General features: G+C 40.1%; 1 protein-coding gene across 12 annotated transcripts in view; it reads left to right on the top strand.

The window, feature by feature from the left end:
• TMTC4 (transmembrane O-mannosyltransferase targeting cadherins 4) overlaps positions 1–16,049 on the top strand; it is a 64,889-nt gene that overhangs the window by 18,007 nt on the left and 30,833 nt on the right. The gene's annotated exons all lie outside the window — the stretch shown is intronic.

Raw genomic sequence — 16,049 nt, 5'->3', positions numbered from 1 at the left:
AAAGAAAAGCATTGTTTCTGGAGTTGAAATGGCTCACTGAATGTGTGTGTGGGGGAGGGAGGCATGGAGGAATGGTTTGCAGCAGCACAGCAGGTGCATTAACTGAGATGCAACAGAATCCCTGTATGGCTCAATGATCCCCAAGTCAAGTCCTACCTTCCCAATTGCTTTATTGTAGACATAGGATGGGATGAATTCAGCTTATGTACCTGTCATGCCTGCTAGCTCCAGTGATGCATATACATTCAGTTTTTGTATCTGAAGAAGTGAGAAGTGTATGGACTGTAGAACTCTCCTTGTATATCATAATCAATGATTTATATTTGGGGGGAGGGGAAAAGAGGGAAGGTGAGTGGGATGATTTCCTCTGGAATGTTGGAGTAGAGCAATTTAAGCAGGAGCTTGTGTATCTTGGCATGTTGAGGCTTTTTCCATAGAGTTTCTCAAAGCTCAGGTGTGGTCCAGAGCTGCCAGGGCTTTCATATTGTGGTCATGTACTGATTCTTGTACTTTGGTTTCTCCTGTGAATTAATCTCTTACTAATAATGAAGAGCAGACTGCTCATTGAGAATTTTGTGTGCTGGGGCTGGTGAAATGGAAATTTCAGGGTTAGTAAACAAAGGGACCCAAGGCCAAAGCCAGCCCACTACCCCATAAACTTTCTCATGTGGCCCATAAACTAAGAATGATTTTTTTCCAAATACATGTTGAGCCACTACTATCTAATTTAATGACCACTGTGGCAAATTTTAATAATGATTTTTACATATTTTTGTTACCATTACAAAAATGATTCCGTTTCTTTTCCATAATTAAATTTCCACAACACCTCACAACTATTACAAAAGAAAACTTTAAAAAAAATCATGTTTTACAGATCTTTTTTTTTTTAATTACTTTATTTTTATTTATTTATGATAATCACACACAGAGAGAGAGAGAGGCAGAGACACAGGCAGAGGGAGAAGCAGGCTCCATGCACCGGGAGCCCGACGTGGGATTCGATCCCGGGTCTCCAGGATCGCGCCCTGGGCCAAAGGCAGGCGCCAAACCGCTGCGCCACCCAGGGATCCCTGTTTTACAGATCTTAAACTCATCTTTAGCATTTAGCTCAAAGGTCTCACCATCCTCAAAAAATAGTTCGCCTGGGGTACCTGGGTGGCTCAGTGTTGAGTATCTGCCTTCAGCTCAGGTGGTGATCCCAGGGTTCTGGGATCAAGTCCTGCATCAGGCTCCCAAAAGGGAGCCTGCTTCTCCCTCTACCTATGCCTCTGCCTCTCTCATGAATAAATAAATAAAATCTTTAAAAAGAAAAAATAGTTCTCCTGCTAACCTCCTGCTAATCAGCTTAAAGTTCTATCTCAGTAGTGAGAAGATGGTCTTCACTAGCCCATGGTAATTCTTTTCTCATTTTTCCTAGCCAGTTAGGGCTGAACAGCAGGGTAAGGCTCAGATTGGCAGGTGAGGGAGGAGGGACACAAGGACGAGTTTTCCCCAGAACAAGATGGCTTCTGAAGCTGATGGGAGAACAGAACTGTTGGAGAGGCCTGAGGGAAGGGTCCAGGCCCTGTATTCAGTCAGAGTCTCTGCTGGAAGAGCAGGAGGAGGAATGCTTGTCATGCTCATGGTGTTTATGCATCTTTTTATGAACTTTCTTCATTTTCTTCCACATCTTCTTGTCCATCACCATTCCTCGTGCTACCATGCCCTGTGCCCAGGGATTCACGGGAGGCGTGCCAGGAGCAGGTGGTGGGTGAGGACTGAGAGTTTGGCATCCTGGATACCCTGGTTGTGGTACAAGATGAGGGAGTGCATCTGGGTGGAAAGCTAGATTCCCCTGGGGAGCTGCCAGGGGAGTTGGAGAGAGTCCTGGAGGATAGGCAAGATTGACAGGCAGTGGATGGGCAGGATGGGCATCTCTGGGGATTTGGCCCTGGCTGCTCGGCATTGGGATTCCACACATTCCAGAGCTCCCTCCAGCCTTTATGCCACCGCCTGGGCTTGACTCATCCTCAGCACTCTGATTTTGACATGTTTAAATGGTTAGGAAATAAGGAACAATAATAACATTTCATGACATATAAGAAGTTACATGAAATCCAGATTTCAGTGTCCATATATAAAGTTTTATTAAAACAGGCACACCCATTTATTTTCATTTTGTCTGTGGCCGCTTTTGCCCTTTGATGGCAGAGTTTCACGGTGTTGGTACAGGCCATCTGGCCTGAAAGCCTAAGACACTTAACTGTCTAGTTCTTTGCAAAGTTTGCCAGGCTCCAAGACAGATGATTCCCAGTGTAGCTGTCACCATCTGAGTAGTTCCAAAATTTGTTTTAGTAATGATTAATAGGGGTTTCCAGCAGAAGGTTTTTACTTTGGAACGTAGATGACTTTGCTGTTAATATAATAGCTGCCATTTTTTGACTGTCTACTGGCACATGTGTATTTGTGTGTGTGTGTGTGTGTGTGTGTGTATGTATTTGTATTTGTGTATATATATATTTTTTTCTTCTTTTAACTATGTAACAATCTTTAAAATAGGTAGAATTACTTTCCCATTTCTCCAGATGTAGGACTTAAAGTTTAAGTGACTTTTTCAGGGTCATACACTATTTATGGCAAAACTGGGTTCACACTGGAGTCTAACTTATTGTAGTCTAACTCACATCAAAGCCAACACCAACTGCCTTGTGCTCTTCTGCTTCCTTATATTTGTTGGATCAATAAGGCAAAGCTTATCAAAACCATCATTAAAAATAACTGGGGGAAGGGAGTGGGACACCTGGGTGGCTCAGTGGTTGAGTGCCTGCCTTTGGCTCAGGGTGTGATCCTGCTGTCTGGGATCAAGTCCCACATCATTGGGCACCCTGCAGGGAGTCTGCTTCTACCTTTGCGTGTGTCTGTGCCTCTGTGTCTCTCATGAATAAATAAAAAATCTTAAAAAAAAAAACAACAATAGAGCAGGGTCACCTGGGTGGCTCAGTCGGTTGAGTGTCTGACTCTTGATTTTGGCTCAGATCTTGGAGTTGTGAATTTAAGCCCCATGCCAGGCTCCACGCTCAGCAGGGAGTCTGCTTCAGATTCTCTCTCCTCTCCCTCTGCCCCTCCCTACCCCCCACTTGCACTCTCTCTATTTGTCTCTTTAAATTAGTTAATTAGCCAGGAGACACATTCAATTCTGCTAACAGATTATTAAGATATGAGGCATGATAATGGCATCACAGGTATGTTTTAAAAACAATCCTTTACTTTAGAGACACATGCTGAAATACTGACGGATGAAATGGAATAATGTCTGAGATTGGCTTCAAAATAATCTGAGAGGAGGCAGGAAGAATGTAGTCAGATTAGCCAGAAATTGATAATTATTTAAGCTAAGTTAGAGGATGTAAAAATCACTATAAATAGCCATATCTATACTTTTGTATGTTTTTTGTTTTTTAAAATAGTTGGTTTTTTTTAATGCCAGGTGAGTCACCAGATTAAGAATCAACAGATTTTGATGACATGCTGTTTTCATCTTTAAAACATTGTGTTTATCTCAGACAACTGGACGATATATTCTTTAGGAGTTTTTTTTTTTTCCTCCCTACATTACATGAAACGAGTGCATAGTTAATGACTTTTCATTATGGAATCCTGGAGAGAAATTTTAAAACCAAAATGTAATAATATAATTTAGCAATTAAGCGTGAAAAACAAAATACGAGAAAGGCAACTAGAATACATTTGTAAAATATTTGAGACACAAGAATGCAGTTGATATATAAGTAGTAAGCCAGAATTCATTTCTGTAACTCATAACTGTGAACTCATTTCCCAACTTTTAAAAAAGGCACCTTTTCAAAATTAAAACAGTTTAAAGACTTTGCTTCTTCCCCTCTCCCCCACCACCTCGTCTCCAGCCCTTTGGCTGCGTGGGACCATCCCTGAGTCCTGGGGCTCTGCCTCTCCCGAGGTCTCTGTGGGTTTGGAAGACAACCACTTAGAAGGTTGAATAGTCATCTCCCTATGACTCCCAGGTGGTGTCCATCTGCACAGTAAATGTAGGCGAGGCTACTTAACCTTATTATTTGCTCTCAGGATTCTGAAAAGAGTTTCTAATACAGTCTGCCTTCCAAGAAATGCTGTCCTAAGTTGAAAATGGCACAAAGACCAGATTCTTCTCGTGATTTTTTTAATGTCCTGTGTACTAGTGAGAGTTCCCTAGCAGACACAAAAAGAATTAGTTCTATTATTTAAATCCCAGTAGACTTTTCCCTCTTATTTTTCTTGTGGTAAAATATACATAACATAAAAGGGACCATTTTTAAATGGTTAAAGCTTATTAAACACACTTATTAAACACGGTTGAGCTTATTAAATACATTCCCATTGTTCTGTAACCATCACCACCGTCCATGTCTAGAACTTGTTCATCTTGCAAAACTGAAACTCTACACCAATTAAGCAGTAACTCCCCATTCCCCCTTCCCAAACCCCTGGCGACCACCATTCTGCTTTCTGGCCATGAATTTAACTGTTCTGGGGCCTTGTATAAGTAGAATTGTACAATATTTGTCCTTTTCTGTCTGGCTTATTTCACTGAGCATAACATCCTCAAGGTAATTCTATTCTGTGTGTCAGAATTTCTTTCAAAGTTGAATAATTCCATTGAATGTATATACCACATCTTGTTTATCTGTATATCTGTCAGTAGACATTTGGGTTGTTTCTACCATTTGGCTACTATGAATAATGCTGCTCTGCACATTGGTGTACCCAATAGACTGTTTTAAAGAAAGAACAATAGATTTCCTTTTAACCTTTTTTTTTCCTACAAAAAGATTTAGGCAGGGTTATAAACTCATCTAGCACTGCCCCTCCTCCATCCCATCCTTTACAGGCTGAACATGGGGCAGATTGTGCCTTGGAGCATCTGTTCTTTCAAACCTACAGCTCTGCTAAGATGCAGCAGACAGGTAACCCCAGTGACCCTAGGCTGTACAATGCTCACTCAGAGCTTGATTACATACAACAACTCTGTACCCACCTTGTTAGCATTATTTTATCATACCAATATAAGACCACCAGTTTTTTTGTGACTCACCATGTTTCTGATACAGCAGAGAGGTTGGGGACAGCTGAATAGAACAGCTTCAAGTACAGAGAATATTGGTGGTAACTTTTCTTCCTGAGACTGAAAGTTAACAATGAGACATGTCCTGCTCTTCCTGGGGTTGAGATCTCCCTACCCATCATGCGCATACAGTTCCTAAGATACACATGGCCCCAGGGACCCGGTGGGGGAGCAGGGGGGTGTACTCATAGGTGCCTAGCGTCATAGGGCATTCAGCACCATCGTGTGACTTTTCCATAAGACTGGCTCAGCACGGGAGTGGGAGAGCAGGAGGGGGTCCATTCACTTCTTACTCTTACACATTATAGATGGTGGTAATTCATGTATCTCAGTTGGCAAATCTGAATTTCCAGTTACAGAGGATAATCATTTACCAGTCATATTTTTCCTAAAGAAAATGAAAACTTAAATCTGTTGGCCTTTCTCAAAGACAGCTAAAGTTTCATGAAGAATCATTTTATTAATTTTAACATAAAGAATCTATTCCTTATTTTGAATGCTTGTCTTTGTCAAAGACATCAGAAGGGGTTTTTGAAGAAAATTCTAAATGTTGATAGATTGAACATGTGGGGGATGCCTGGGTGGCTCAGCAGTTGAGCATCTGCCTTTGGCTCAGGGCATGATCCTGGAGTCCCGGGATTGAGTCCCACATCGGGCTCCCTGCATGGAGCCTGCTTCTCTCTCTGCCTATGTCTCTGCCTCTCTCTCTCTCTCTGTGTCTCTTGTGGTTAAATAAAATCTAATACATTTATTAGCCTCTTTTAATGTGGAATATTCTCAGAGAAAGGTACAAAACTAAAGACATCTTACATTCTTCTTTTGGTTTCTTTAGTGTTACCTTTTTTTTTTTTTTTGAAGGTTATTCGTTTGAGAGAGAGCAAGCGAGCGAGAGCATGAGCAGGGGGGAGGGTCAGAGGGAGAGGGAGAAGCAGACTCCCCACTAAGCAGAGAGCCAGATACAGGGCTCCATCCCAAGACCCTGAGATCATGACCTGAGCCAACGGCAGATGCCTAACCAACTGAGCCACCTAGGCACCCCTCCTACTGATCTTTTTATTTCACAATGTACATATTCTGATATATGCATCTGTTTTAAATTCATTTGTAAATTACAAAATTATTTCTGAGAAGATAAAATTTTTAATAAAGCCTTCGGAAACTAATACCAAAGGTAATAGTGCTCCAACGTGTGATGGCTTTTCAACTACTACGTTGATTCTTGAGAAATTTACAAAGTCTGTTCCAGTCCTAATGGAACTATGTTAATTGTAGTAGCAATATGACCTTTCTTCTTTGGTCCAGTGGCATTCTTTTGACATTTATGTATTTGCTTTAAAATTAGAAAGAGCTGTTGGTAAATTGAACACCAATAAAAATTAATTTAAAATAAAATAAAATAAAATAAAATTGGAAAGAGCTGGTTGGGCCTTTAATGTTATATTTGTTAATGTTTTCAAGAAAGTTAACCTGGAAATGTTGAATGTTTGCACACAGATAGCAGTGGTAGATGTGGCTTCTGCAGAGAGCCTTTTAAGAATATGAATAGATTTTCATGAGGTTGAAGTTACTTAGAATGGAAGACAAATGCATCAATTAGGAAGTCTTTGAAGAAGTGTTGACCTCTTATCTACAGCACCTGCCTCCCATGCCTTCCCAGGGTCTGTTCTCCTGTTCACTTGAACCCTCCTTCAGGAAGAGGAAAGAGTAGATAAAAAGGAAGCCTTTGGCCCTGCTTCCAGACTGGAATGGTCTTTTACAGTCCCTGGCAGCTTATTTAGTCATTAGAAAATGTAAAGCTATGAGCTTGCTTCTCTCCACGCAGCCAGCCTCAGGGTCTTGACCCTGAAAGTTATTATTGACTGTGGTCTTTTGTGTCCTTTTTGTCCTTTCTTGTATCCACCTGTCCAGGTATGCTTTGAGTTACAGCTCATGATTGTTCCTTGTGAGTTTAAAGTAGGTGGTTGAAGACACCCATCCCTCAATCTGCACTCTCCATCATTTTGAGTTGGTTTTCACTGCTCTTTTCACTTCCCACTCATTGTTTCACGTCACAGAGTATGGAGGGCATGATTGAATTCTGCAGGTCTGGAGGCCCAGACAACCTGGATACGAAAGAGAATGGCTTACACTCGGCTGCTGGCTGCTGGCTGCTTGGGGGAAGCCCCGTGTCTGAAACAGATGGCAGGCAGGTCTCTAATCCCTCTGCACAAGGCTGTGTGCTATGAGCCCCCACCTGCTGTACCTTGGGAGCAAGCAGAGCAGGGCAGGGCATGGTGACTGGATGCCCCACCTTGTCCCCCGCTTGCTCTGCTTACATCAGACAGCAGCCCTCACTGTGCCAGCCACCCCTTCCCTCCCCTCTCCCAAATACCCCTTTGTTTCATTACTTCCCCACCCCCCACCCCAAACCGGTGCCCATGACATCTGCTAGAGTCTTTCCTAGTCTCTGTGGACGAAAGCACTATGTTTTCAGCCACTTTACTGTGTTTCAGATTTTTCTATACTCCTCTTTAACCATACTAAGAATAGAAACTACTTCTTTGTTTATAACTCTCTGGAATAATCTCTACACAACATGTTTAATGTTTGACTTCCTCCCTATGGTGGCTAAGAGTCTTTTTTTTTTTTTAAGATTTTATTTATTCTTGAGAGACAGAGAGAGAGGCAGAGACACAGGCAGAGGGAGAAGCAGGCTCCATGCAGGGAGCGTGATGTGGGACTCGATCCCAGGTCTCTAGGAACACGCCCTGGGCCAAAGGCGGCGATAAACCGCTGAGCCACCCAGGCTGCCCTAAGAGTCTTTTTAAAGAGGAGCAAGACTTTCAGAAACTAATAATACCTTCACAGAGAAGTAGTATTAAGAACCCCATACGCAAAAGTAATTCTGGGGACACCTGGGTGTCTTAGTGGTTGAGTGCCTGCCTTTGGCTCAGGGCGTGATCCTGGGTCCAGGAATTGAGTCCCACATTGGGCTCCCTACAAGGAGCTTCCTTCTGTCTCTGCCTCTCTCTATGTGTCTCTCATGAATAAATAAATATTTTTTTAAGTAATTCTGGGGACACCTGGGTGGCTCAGCAGTTGAGCACCTGCCCCTGGCTCAGGGCGTGATCCGCTGTCTCAGGATTGAGTCCCACATTGGGCTCCCTGCCTGGAGCCTACTTCTTCCTCTGCCTACATCTCTGCCTTTCTCTCTCTGTGTCTTTCATGAATCAATAAATAAAATCTTTAAAAAAAAAAAAAAGTAATTCTGGTAAGGGCATCCATAATAAGACAATTTTTCTGTTCTAAAAGTAGAGGCTTCTCAATTTTGGTTATTTATTCTTTCAGCAATAATTAACCAAACATTAATGGTGTCCGTGGTACTATGTCCTATGCCCTGTTTTGGAGATATAAAAACTAGAAAGATACATCTGTGCCTCAAAGGGTTTACAGTCGAGTGTGTTTTGATTAAAATAAAGTCAGTATTGAGAATGCTCAAGGAGTAGAATGTTCTGGTTTTTCATACCTCCTTGTTAATTTTTTCCTGTACGCCCTTGCAATGGGCACTCAATAAGTATTCTCTTCTTATTATGGTGCATTAATGCAGAATTGATAACTATGGCCTTTGTGCTGTTAATTTCTTTGTTTGCCTTGGAATGTGCATTGTTTTTTTTTCTTTGAGATATAATTGACATATAAATTTTGTTGGTTTTAGATGTACAAAATATTGAGTCAATATTTTTACATATTGTGAAATGATCCCCACCTCACATCCATCACCATATATAGTTATAGGGGTTTTTTTTCTTGTGATGGGAACTTTTAAGATATACTCTCTTAGCAACTTTCAAGTATGTAACAGTGTTGTTAACTATAAAACTATAGTCACCATGCCATACGTTACATCCTCAGGATTTGTAACTAAAAATTTTTACCTTTTGGCCACCCTTGTCCACTTTGCCCACCTCCACCCTCTTCCGGCAACCACCAATCTAGTCTGTCTGAGTTTTTTAATTCTACATATAAGTGAGATCATGCAGCATTTTTCTCTGAGTTATTTTACATAACATAATGCCTTTAAGGGCCAAACGTGTTGTTGCAAATGGAAGGATTTTTTTTCTTTTTTATGTTTGAGTAATATTCTATTTTGTTTATACTGTGTATGAATATATATTTGCATAGTATATATTTTATATATATACTATATGTTTTATAGTATATTTATTCTGTATATCTTTTGGATAATACTATACTATAGTATTACATACTGCAGTGTAATATGCTGCACTATAATATGTTATGGTATTGTATAGTAATATACCACAGTATATAGTATATGTATATATATACATATGTAGTATATAGTAATATACCATGAAATTACATAGTATTATGGTATATATATATAGTACACACAGAGTATTTTATATATATAGAGAGAGAGTGTGTGTGTGTGTGTGTGTGTGTGTGTGTGTGACAATTTTTCTTTATTCCATTCATTCACCAATGGACATTTAGGTGTGTCCATGTCTTGGCTCTTGTAAATAATGCAGTGAACATGGAAGTACAATATCTTTTTGAGATAGTGAGTTCATCCATTGGATAAATACCCAGAATTGGAATTGCTGGATCATATGGTAGTTTTGCTCATGCTGCTAATTTCTTTCATCTCTATTAAATTTCCTTCAGTCCAACAGAGCAGAGCGGCTGTTATTTGTGAACATTCAGGTGTATATTTTTTCATCTGGCCTTTCAGATATGTTAAGAAATAGTCACTCACTTTTTGTTTTCTCCTATCTGGTCAGTATGGATTGTACAAAAAGCCAAGTAGTAAACACGTGTGGTAAACATGTTGTCTTGGCCATGATGATTCCTTGTGCCAGTTGCTCCTGTTATCCACATGTTTATAAGTGCTCCACTGAGAATCAAAGCTCCTTTGTGGTAGACGTTCAGGCCAGTATTTATTGGATAAAAATAAGAATGCTATTTATTGTTTAAACATAAGGTTTAAAGTGACCTGGGCTTTGTTCTTTTTGGATCTGAGCATAAATTCAAAGGTCTAGCATCAGTTACACAGAAACTTGTACTTCAAGAAAGGTTTTTAACAATTTTTATAACGGAATGAAACATTGGGTACTCTGAAATTAGTGGTTTTAACTAGTTAAAGAGCTCTTTCAAAGGATACCTTTCTTTTTGATAACCTCATTAGCTTTCTTTATAGATGCAATGTCTGTATTTTAAACCTCAGGACAACTTTTAACTGCCTGAGTTTATTAAAAAGCAATTCTGTGCTAACCTCTAGAATCCCTGCATTTTCAGAAAATGGAAAAAAATCTACTCATGTAACATTTGTCTACTTTTTTTTTTTTTTTTTTTTGGTAGTGGTAATGAGGTATGGGGTACTTAAATAGAATATCTCCATGCAAGATATTTTGCAACAGAATCCTCTTTTAAAAAATAAATGTCCTAGGATGCCTAGGTGGCTCAATCAGTTAAGCATCTGCCTTCAGCTCAGGCCCTGGGGTCCTGGGATCAAGTCCCAAGTCAGGCTCCATGCTCAACTGGGAGTTTGCTTTTCCCTCTCCCTTTGCTCTCCCACTCCTGCCCTCTCTCTCTCTCTCAAATAAATAAACAAAAATCCTTATTTAAAAAAAGTAAATATCCTTATAAGGGAAACCATACTTTTTCTTCAAAAAAAGAAAAACACAAAGTCAGTTAAAGTTGATGGTGTGCTGGTCATTGTTTCCAAATGCCCAAAACAAAAAGAATTCCTCTTGTGATGAGATATCTTGTCAACATTTACATCTCTGTGAAAGCCTGGTGTTTTGGGTTGGAAGCAGATAATTTCTCTGCACAGTAAACATGGTAGAGTAGCCAAAACAATTTCTCTTCTAAACAAATAACTTATAATACATGTTTCATAGGAGTTAAGACTAATGAGGAATTTAATTAGTTCATTTATGGTGAGCAGGAGAGAACTTTTTGTTTTGTTTTGTTTTAGGAGAGAACCTTTTTTTTTTTTTCTTTTTTTTTTTTAGGAGAGAACCTTTTAAGAGGAGAATGAATCGGCTACTTCCTAGAACAATCATTTTTTTTTTAATTTATTTATTTATTCATGAGAGACCCAGAGAGAGAGGCAGAGACACAGGCAGAGGGAGAAGCAGGCTCTTCACAAGGAGCCCGATTGCAGGACTCGATCCCTAGACTGAGGATCACGCCAAGCCAAAGGCAAACGCTCAACCACTAAGCCACGCAGGCATCCCTAGAACAACCATTTTAAATTTCAAGTGATTGCAAAAGACAAGCTCCCAAATATGAGTCATTGCAAGCTCTTAAACTTTGTTCTATTGCTCTCCTTGCAGGAGTTCAGGCAGCTAAAATAGGATAATTCTTAGTCTTGGGGTATCATGTCCTCATATTTGCATTCTGACTTAAGACATCTATTTTTCTTTGACTTAGAATCATGTGGCTCTAAAAAAAATAGGGCAATTGTGTAACTCACATAGCATGGGACTCTTGTTTTTAGATTTGGGGTCATTGCCGACTGAATTCTGATGGTGGGATTCATGTGGATTTTCTTTTCTCTGCCTTCATGTTTCTTTGATTCCTGCATTGCTTGATTTTGCCCAAATAGGCTGGTGTTTTAGAATGACAATGTCTGACTTCTTTCATTCTGCGCGTGGAAGCACTGCCTGGTTGGCTCCAACATTTGGAACGGGAATCTGACGCTCATTGTGTCGCTCTGGCAGAGGGAGTAGGGGCCACCTGTCGGGGTGGCGTGGTTCCCACACACAACAGGACGTGCCAGTTTCAAGGCAGCAAAGATGCCAGGCATTGAGCGGTGAAGAGGGTAGCTCCTACAATGCTTTTTCTGAAAGAAGATCTTCCCACCAGAAAGTAGTGCCAAATCCAAGGCACATGGTTCATTAAATTGATCACATCTGTTGGCACTTGTGAGTGTTAGCACTGACAAGTGTCTTTCTGTTAGTGCATCTTAGGAGTGAGTTTTTTTTTTTTTCTGGGCTCCCTCCACTCCATTAACCTTTGCCTCCACTTATCTAAGTGGTTGTATTCTTAGATACTGCAGACATATACGGAAACAAGGAAAACGTTTTCTAGGCCAGTTTATTAAGTTCTGTATCATAAACTATTGAAGTTCACTAATGCTGCATAATTATCCTAGAGCAGGTGGTCTTCTTATGTGATGAGAGATGTCACATGGTGTAAGGGTGATTCTCTTCTTCTCCTGGGTCATTGGTGATTACAGTTTTGCAGACTGGATGGAGATGAGACAGAGAACTCTGGGTACACGCAACATCCCGAAATGCTTGCATGTAGCTACATACTACTTAGAGTTCCCTATTTGGGGAAGATTTTTTTGAATAAAAATATTCATAAATGCAGTTACACTGGAAATAACATCTGACTCTCAGGATTTATTTTTACTGTTTTAACAACTCTAAATTTAAAATTAATATAATTGATTTTGCTGTGCTTTATGGAATTTTTAAAAATTTTAATTCCAATATAGTTGACATACAGTGTGACCATTATGCTTATGTAATTTTTTAAAACTTTTTTTTAAAGATTATATTTATTCATGAGAGACAGAGAGAGGCAGAGACATAGGCAGAGGGAGAAGCAGTCTCCCTACGGGGAGCCTGATGCAGGACTCAATCCCAGGACCCTGGGGATCACAACCTGAGCCAAAGGCAGATGCTCAACCACTGAGCCACCCAGGTTTAAAGACATTAAATTAATGTCATATGATAAGATGTGACTTCTGGCTATATGTGTTCACATTGAGCAAATTATTAGCTTTTTGGTATTATTACATATCATAATCGCATAAGAAATATGGGAATATAGTAAGACTTCTGGTAGACGTAGAAATAAATGAAAGTATTGATTCCCCAAATATTTGTTGAGTGCCAACTATATTGGAGGTGGCCTATCATTATCAGTTTCAGCTGTCCTATTAAAATAGCTTGCATTAGTTACTAAATCAGAGCATACTCCCAAAATTGCAAAGTCCAAATTCATCTAGGTATGTTGTATCTTAGCAGCTATTAGCATTGGTCTCTTGACAAATCAACTCAAGAAAAATTTACCAGGGTAAAACTATGCTGCTGCAGGTCATATTACCAGAAGTCCACTAGGCTGGGCTCAGAACCAGTTTCCCAATTGATATTTAATTTTTATAAAGCCTTTCTTGAGCACCCCCATAATAGAAATACTGTCAATGCACATTGGTCTTCGCTTATCATGCACGTGTGTACCACACCTTTATAAAGAGGACCCCTTTGATTTATATGAAATCATTTAAAAACATTAGTGAAATTAAGCTTTCCTGTTTGAATTCTGGAAAAACTGAAGTGTTTGTGCATGCTTCATCTTATGACTCCCAATAATGTCAAGTGGCCAATCTGGTTAGGAGAATTGCAGGAGAAAGAGAGCTAAATAGGCAAACTCACTTCATAGTTTCTGAGTTTTCGAAGACAGACTTGTAATACAAAGCCATGTGCAGATCATTTCCTCTGTGAACTGGGTCTCTGAGGACATAATATAGATAGTACTGTGCAGTAGAAATATAGTATGAGCCATGCATGTAATTTTTAAATTTCTAATAGCCACATTATAAAGAGACCCTGGTTAGATGAATTTTAACTACATTTTTTAGCCCAATATATCAAAAATATTATAATTTCAATATGTAATAATCAGTATAAAAATTATGAAATATTTTACATTTTTTCCATACTGAGTCTTCCAAATCAGGTGTGTATTTTATGCTTACAATACATCCCACTAGGGACTGGATAGATTTCAGATGCTCAACAGCTGTAGTGCTGACTCTTCTGGACAGTGGCAGTCTCGAATTTGATTTTCTGAATGTGAAGCCATCTCTGGGTTTGTAACCAATGACTGAAATTTTGCCTTTGATCAGAAATTGCCACTGTTAAGCAGTGGCATAATATTTAATAATCACTGTAATGGAAGACATTTCTTCAGCAAAAAAAAAATTATCTTTTATATGTCTTTTACTGGACATGTCTGCACAATATCAAAAGTATGAGAGATAATTAGAGAGTGGGACTCTTCCAAAAGAATTGTGATAGAGGATTTGAGAGGTGTGGGGTGTCCAGGTCCTTGCAAAAATCTGGGGTTTGAGAAGTGTGGTGAAATTATGGGGTGAGATTAGGGAGAAGGTTTATCAGTAAATCTGAACACTGTGTTTTCTATAGAAGTTATTTTTCTGTATTCAGTGAAATCTTTGATTTAGCCATCTAAGGAAAAAACCGTTTTAAATTCCAGACAAGTGGAACATGAGCTCATTACTTTCACATCTCTCTACTAATTTAACATTGTGTTAATGGAGTGCATCAAAGCTGTCCTTTGGGTGTTTTAATGGAGGAACTGGGAATTTTTTCTTATCCAAAGCCACTGGTCCATGGTGGGGGGGGGGGTGGAATTCATCCAGGTTACACAGTCAAGTAAAATACAAGCTCGTTTAGTTTTTCTAGGAAGGAATATAAAATGGCCAAGGGACCTTCCTTCTTAATTTTTTTTAAAGTAAGTTCTACACCCAATGTGAGGCTTGAACTTACAACGCCAAGATCAAGAGTTGGATGCTCTACCAACTGAGCCAGCCAGGCACCCACAAGGTACCTTGTGTAAATGTTAAGAACAGTAGCATTAAATTGGGAAGTCTGGTTACATTTCATGAAGAGTTCCAAACACAGATTGTTTGAATGAGGAAGCTTAGAAAAACCCAATCCAGGCAGTGGAGGAGAGGTCCATTTGGTTCCTAGTGAACCACCAAACCTAATGCTTAGTGGATGTGGAAGCAACTGGCTGAGGCCAGGGCCCACAACACATCTCTCACACTGGCCTGGAACAGGCCTTGTCCTGAGTGGCCTCCCTGGGGGCACATGAGCCAAGGGTCATTTACTCCCTTTATCTGTGGAGGAGACCCCCTGGTAATACATGAGTTCTTTAATAATTAAAGGCAGCTGCCAACTGCTAATACGAGAAAACCCTGAGAGTGCTTTGACACAGATGCAGGAAAATGTATGGTGGGAAAAAAGTGCAATGGACCCATACATCCACCAGCATGGAGAGAACAAGCCTTAAGGATGTCATCTGCCTCTCCCATCTCCATCATATGTCAGAAGCATGGTGCATTGTGAACTCTGAGCACCCCTGGGCTGTGTTTCCACAACTTGTGAGGTCTTTCATAAAATCATAATTTAAAAGGAGCTAACCAGTGTGTTAGCTTTAGGGTTATTTCAGCCAAGATTTTATGTAAAAGCTTTGGGTCTATGATAGTGTCTGCTTTGATGTTGTTTGCTGATGATCATCAGCAAATCCCCTCCCCCCAAAATAGTAAGTTCCAATAAATATGTAAACACTCAGATACGATCATTGGTTTAATGGGGTTTGCTCATAATTGTGATCTTTCAGTTTCACATCCACGGAATGTCATTAATTTCTGCAAGTGAAATGACCCTGGGTTGGATTGATGGGGCTCTGTATACCAATATAGAATGGTTTTCAGTAATGAGAAATTAGCTTTCAAGCACTGTGCTTCCTGAAGAGTTGGAAAGGTGTTAGAGCAGAGCATAGCCAAACCCTGACATCTAGGGAAGCAGGTCTGGGCTCACCCTGAGAAAGAACATTCCAACAGCCCAGAGTTTAAGGACCAAAATGGGTCCGTGCAGAAAGAGAATACCCATCCCTGAAGTTATTATTGAAGTCAAGACCACGTGGCCCCCTGCTGGAAGCATCTTAGATTCCAGCACTTCCATCCCTGGTGCAAGGGAGGTTATCTGCATAGCCTCTAAGAAGCACTGCCATTTTTCCTGCATTGTGGTTCTAGGATTTGTTGACGTCTTGTCCCTTTTTGGTAGACTAAGACAGTAATTTCATTCACCAACCACGTGTTGCCTTT

This window comes from Vulpes vulpes, chromosome 6 (genome assembly GCF_048418805.1).
Source record: "Vulpes vulpes isolate BD-2025 chromosome 6, VulVul3, whole genome shotgun sequence".
Lineage (NCBI taxonomy): Eukaryota > Metazoa > Chordata > Mammalia > Carnivora > Canidae > Vulpes > Vulpes vulpes.
The sequence above is the reverse complement of the archived record's forward strand: the minus strand, read 5'-3'. Positions and strand labels throughout refer to the sequence as shown.